The sequence below is a fragment of the Orycteropus afer genome, unplaced genomic scaffold (assembly GCF_000298275.1).
Source record: "Orycteropus afer afer isolate SDZICR_OR568_19922 unplaced genomic scaffold, OryAfe1.0 scaffold00915, whole genome shotgun sequence".
Taxonomy (NCBI): domain Eukaryota; kingdom Metazoa; phylum Chordata; class Mammalia; order Tubulidentata; family Orycteropodidae; genus Orycteropus; species Orycteropus afer.
This window is the reverse complement of record NW_006922502.1, coordinates 155,159-161,904: the sequence shown is the minus strand read 5'-3', so window position 1 is coordinate 161,904 and position 6,746 is coordinate 155,159.

Here is a 6,746-nt window from a genome sequence, read left to right as displayed (position 1 = left end):
AGCCATGAGCCACATGCAGTTATTTAAATTTAAATTATTTTTTAAATGTATTTTATTTTTTTAGCTACATTTCAAGTGCTGAATAGCAAAATGTGCCTAATGGACAATGTGTTAAATAGTAAAGATATAGAACATTGCCATCATGGCTGAAAGTTTCGTGATCATTTATCTAAAAACAAGAAGGTCTACAAATAGAAGTGTTCCGTTATCATACCCTAATATCTAATTCTAGTTAAATAATAATAATAATAATAATAATAATAATAGTAATAATAAATTCCATAGGAAAATGGTTCCATGGCATGTCAGGTGCTAAGTAAATGATTTTTTGGTTATATAAGTCTTTTGAACTTCTATATTAGACAAAGCTTATCTCCAACAGGAATCTGTAGAGAACTAACACTTCATTTGTGTTTGCATAGTGTGACTTCTCAAGGAGTGTATTGTATAATGTTTCCCAAAACGTACACTTAAGATTTCTACAACCCCTTTTATCATTTAAACGGTCTTTATTAGAAAGTATCTCTATAATACTTTTAACAAGAAGTTTATAGACATTAAACAAAAAATATTTTGAAAAACACTGATATAGACAAAGCCAAAATCATAAAGACAATTGTATTGTACTCAATTTAGGCAACTAGAGTTCTATTTTGTAAAATGCTTTACTGCATTAATGAAAACTTTGCTAATTATTATATCCTTTAGCAGATATGGAGTGGAGATTAGAAAATGAATGACATCAGATAAGGACAAATTCATCACAAGACATTACTATTCATTAAATCAATACAAAGTAAATTTCTAATGAAATATATTAATGATTTATACAATCAATGAGAATTATGATACATAATAACTCACACGCTTTTTAATAAATTCATGTGTTTCTCTCAAATCTCTCATATGTTATTTTCTTCTGCAATCTTTAATTTTCATTTTTAAATATTTTAAAAATATTTTGTTGTTATCAATAGCTACCATATAGAAAATTGAGTGCACTTTAAGCAATATATTACTCATTTTAAAATATAATTACTTTATCTCCAAAATAATCTTTAGCAGGTTAAATGTCCTTACTCTCTTTGAATGTGAGTTATCCAGCACTTGTGATTAATTAATGTATCCATATGTATACAGCTAATCACTGGTCATTAACCTAGGTCTTTCTGACTCTGAAGTCCCTGTTTTTACAATGTTTATATTCTCTCTTAAACATTGCATAATTATTTCCATTTTGATAATACATTTTTATATTTTCCTGAATTATAAATTCTTCCAATATTTTAATGTTGACATCATGTTTTTTCTAATTCTATGCAGGCTTCATGCTTTCAGCCTCTGTGTGTCTATTGTCAATTGCTATTCTAAAAATAATGCCATTATCCACTATTCTAGCAGTTAAATTTATTCAGCATTCATTCACTGCATAGGTAGGTAACCTTCTCCAAGAATGTCTTCTCTAATTCATAGGTTTTGAACATGTGTCTCTATCTATCTACTATCTTCCTTCTTTCCTTCTTTGCCTCTCCTTCCCTCCCTCCTGTCCCTCCCTCCCTCTCTTTCTTTTTTTCTATCACCCAATAATTCCAACCAAAAACCAAACTCATTGCTGCCAAGTCAATTCTGACTCATAGTGACACTCTAGCAACCATAATAAAGCCAGAAAAGGAAGATACAATGATCCATTTATTAGAATCATAGTGATTTTGCACACTGGATCTTCTTTTTCTGACTTTAAAAAGACATATATATATATATATAGAGAGAGAGAGAGAGAGAGAGAGAGTAGCTCTGGTAGCATAGTGGCTAAAAGCACTTGACTGCTAACCAGAAGGCTGGCGGTTCAAACCCACCAGCCACTCCTCGGAAGGAAGGTTGGGCAATCCTACTTCCGTAGTGATGCTGCCTCGGAAACCCAAGGAGGGGTCGCTATGAGTCGGGGCCGACTTGACAGCACATAACAACAACAATAACAACAGAGAGAGAGAGAGAGAGAGAGAGAGAGGGCTCTAGTGGCGTAGTGCCTAAGGCATTTGAATGCTAACCAGAAGTCTAGTGGTTCAAACCCACCAGCCACTCCTTGGAAGGAAGATTGGGCAAACTACTTCCATAGATACTGCCTCAGAAACCCAAGGAGGGGTTGCTATTAGTCATATATATGTATGTATGTATGTGTGTGTGTGTGTGTGTGTATACACATACATATATATACATATATATATATATGGCATCTCTGCATTGACAAAATTGCTATATGTAAGAGTTAGTGTATAAATATTTGTTGAATAAATAGGTATATAGGTATATTCTATCTTTCAAAATCACTTTTGAACTTCATTTGAATAACTTTTTTATACATTTAAAGTCAATTTTATAGATTCAACCCAACTATGCATTTGAGTACACAGAACTCGTGATGCCATCATGAAAGAAAACGTTCAGTCATCGGACTTAGACCATGCTGCCTCTCACTCCCTGTGATTGATTATAAACTGCCCTTACCTTTGCTATTCAGCACATTCCATGTGACTTTGTTCTTCTCCATTTTCATGTAAAAATATCCCTGCTGCCTTCCCTTCCTAATAAAATATGACGGACTTTATACTAAAATGTTCCCTTGTTTTACCTCATCACTTTCTAATGGGGAATTTATTATTATATTTTCCTATACATCAATGGGTTAGAGAAATTCTATTATGTAATGCATTTTCCATATCTCTTCCTTCCTTCCTTTCACTAAGGTAATAAAATATAAGTGATTTCTTGATTAACTGTTAAAACCTGATCCTTAAACAGTAGTTTGGACATAAAAGTTTCAAGATGCTTTTAATATATTAACATTAATTAATCCATTGAGTAATTTAATCATTCTCCGTAAAAGCAGATGATAGGTTTTTCGGAAAGTAGATGACCTTTTAGGTGACACATAAACACATTGGTAGGTCAGATTGTCACTGACAAAATAGGAATTATAGTTCAATGTCCTTCATATCATCAACTGCTACCATCCTGAAAAGCAACCATCAGGAATAAAAGAACAGAATTTAAGTTGAGACAAAAAACATAAATGTAAAGTGTTTGATAATTTGATAAATTGGCAAGTTGTTTAGGCCTCAGGCAAATTTAGTCAAAATTATTATAATTATTATAAGCTCATGAGATTATGTTTTATTTAAATAAATATATAATTAAATGTTATGTCCTTATAAATATCATACAGTAAAGAATAATAAAGTTCTTAGATGGTGCAAACAGTTAAACGCTCACTCACTAGCCAGAAAGTTGTTGGACAGTATGCTGAGTGAAATTAGTCACTCACAGAAAGGCAAATATTGTAAGAGTCCATTATTGTGAAAAATCAAGAAAAGGTTTACACAGGGAAGGAAATTTTCTTTGAGTTACCAGGGAGGGCAAGGAAGGAAAAATAGTTGGATAATTAAGAGACAGAGTTGATATGGGTAAAGGGACTTAAAAGGAAATATACATAAATAAATAAATAGTTGGTGGTTTGAACCTACCCAGAGGTTCCTCAGAAGCCAGGTCTGATAATCTGCTTTCAAATATCTGAGTCTTGAAAATCCTATGAAACACAGATCAACCCTGACACACATGAGATCACTGGAGGTTTGGAATCTACCAGAAGGCAGGTAACAACGACAACAACTAAGTAACATTTAGTGAAACTAATACCCTAAAATTTTGGCATGTTTTCACATCTATCTGTTTATCAGAATCACAGACTTGAAAACTTATTTAATCTCTTGAGTGTAGCTGTCTGTGTACTTTGAAAACAATGTATGTGTGAAACCATTAATTTTAAGAACCATTGTGGGAATATTGATATACAGACAAGTTATTAAAAAAAAAAAAAAAAAACTTTTTTACTTTCTTATACTGAAGCTCACTATGATATACTGGATTATCTGACTAGAAATTCCTTTGAAGGCCATCAGTTTAATACCATCTTATAGGTCTAGGGATGGGAGCTCTGGTAGCATAGTGACTAAGGCACTTGACTGCTAACCAGAAGGCTGACAGTTCAAACCCACCAGCCACTCCTTGGAAGGATAATGGGGCAACCTACTTCCATAGAGATACTGCCTCGGAAACCCAAGGAGGGGTCGCTATGAGTCAGGTCCGACTCGACAGCACATAACAACTACAACAACATAGGTCTACGGAAGTTTTATTCCACGAGGAAGCCTTCCCTGAGTGAGTCCTGGTAGCTATTCTTGGCACAGACAACTCTAATTCCTGGCACATCATGTTAGAGGTGCCTCTATGGACTGATGACCAATTCGGTCACTGTCTGACTCTCCCACTGGCATTGGCTCTCAGCCTCTCCTGAAGCTGCTTCTCTTGACAGGAGCTACTCCCAGTACCCTCCTGATTACATCTCGCGCAGTGTTCAGTGATTCGTACCCTTCTATTGTGTCTTATCTTCTCCATCACTTGCAGGCACACAAAGCAGTTAGACATTTCTATACTCCAGGCCTGACCACTGGAGGGCAGTTTTCAACATTATTTCTTGGTGAATTCTGCAACAAATGCTCTAGCATTGCAAATCTCTTTCAAGAGCATACTCAAAGCTCACTGGTTATGCCAATGCACATCAGGGGAAAAGTTCCCTATAACACCACACAGTGTTATTTCTTAGGTGCTTTTTCAACACCTTTAACTTATTTACTCTGTTTAGAAAGCCTGAAGTGAGTCTATTGCCCTAAAGCTCACTGTGAGGTTTTATACTATCTTTTTTTTTTTTTTTTTTCTTTTTTCTTTTTCAAGAAGCTCTGGTGGAGTAGTGGGTAAGGAATTTGGCTGCCAACCAGAAGGTCAATGGTTCAAACTCACCAGCTGCTCCATGAGAGGAAGATGAGGGAATCTATTTCCATAAACCCAATGGGGGTAGCTATAAGTTAAAATTGATTTCATGGAAATGGGTTAGGTTTTTTTGATGGGTAGTGTTTTCTGCTGCAGAATTTCCAAGAAGAGTTGGCAGGGTTCAAACTCAGAAATATAAATTACTTGTTAAAATTATAAAATTGTTTCTCTAAAATCTTCTTAGAGTAAACACACATGTAGCAAAATTAATCTCTGGAAAGACCTAGATATCTCATGGTAATAATCAAAGTAAATGTATATGCTATATGGATAACAATGTGGGGAGGAAAAAAAAATGTGATGGTTAATGTTAGGTATTAATGGCTAGGTTATGATTTTCTGTGGTTTAGCAGCTATATAAACACCCTCCATTTTGTGGTCTGATGTGAGCAACCAATCAGTTGTTAGAGTAATTTTCTTGAAGATGTGGCCTCTATGCAATATATATGCATATTCTGGTAGAACACATCCTCTCTTTCTTTTACAGTCCTCCCCTTGTCTCATGGTCTGAACTCTGGTTCTTGCAGAAACCTTCATCCAGCTGCCTGACCTACAGCTTTTGGATTTACCAGCTCTCACTACCCCATGAGTCAGCAACATAATGCAGATTTTAGTTTCTTCAGCCCCTGAAACCACATGAATCAGAAGAAACTTTCAGCCTGATGCTTGACCCACAGATCATGGATTTGCCAGCCCCCATAAATATGAGCCATTTTCTTGAAGTAAAACTGTCTATGTATATTTATATATATGATTCACTGATTTTTCTCCTCTAGAGAACTCAGTCTAAAACAGTTATTACCAAGAGTGGTTCTAGAGGAACAAAATCTTAAGGATGTGTTTTCTGAATTGGTTCTCAATCTGGCTTGCCTTAAAAGCACTGATGACTCTGTGTCCGGTAGTAAAGAGGGTAACCTAATAGAGAGTATGAGATCATAATGGAAATATGGGAAATATCACCACCATGGATCAAATATTTATTAGAGATAAGGCTTTGAGTGATTGCATAGTTGATACTTTTCTAGAATTTGCTAGACTTGGGACCATAAGGAAGCTGATTGATTGGTCCTACTTTTGCTAGACAAGTTGATGAAAGAAAGGGATTAGCTCAGGGCTTCATAGTCACAATTCTAGTGCTGTATAAAAGACTTTTAAGGTACCACTTATGCCCTAAAATAAAACTTTATTTCTTATAGTAACAGAGCTCATATTGCTGAAAACCAAAGCCAAAGTCTTATCCTATGATTATTTTAATTCTCTAATTCTTAAGTGATAATGCCTCGGAAACTCAAGGAGGGGTCCCTATGAGTCAGGTCTGACTCAACAGCACATAACAACAACAACAATGCTGCTATAACAGAAATATCACAAGTGGAAGGTGTTAACAAATACGAATTTATTCATGCTAGAAGGTTGAATTCAGAGCACCGGGTTCAGGGGCTGAGTGAAAGCTCTTCAACATTATACTTCAGCTCTACCTTTTATTCCAGGCCCACTAGACCTGGAGGTTTCTCCTAAATCACACAGCTGGTGGTTCTGAGACTGATGAACCCAAGATTGGCAGGTAAACTGTCACAATTCCAAGATCAGCAGACAATATAGCAGGCCACTGGTTCAAGTCTCAAAACTGGACATGAAGACTGCACCAAATGCAGGATGCTATCTCTATATAATGAAAGAAGGCCACATCTTGAAGGCAACTTTCCTTTAATTGATTAACTACTTATAGCAGATTCCACCATGGGGTGGGGGAGTTACCCAATGTCCAATCTAATCATGGGGAATAACTATATCAAGCTGACAAACCACTCAAAGTCATCACTTGGCCAAGTTGATAAACCAAAAAAAAAAAAAAAACCCTC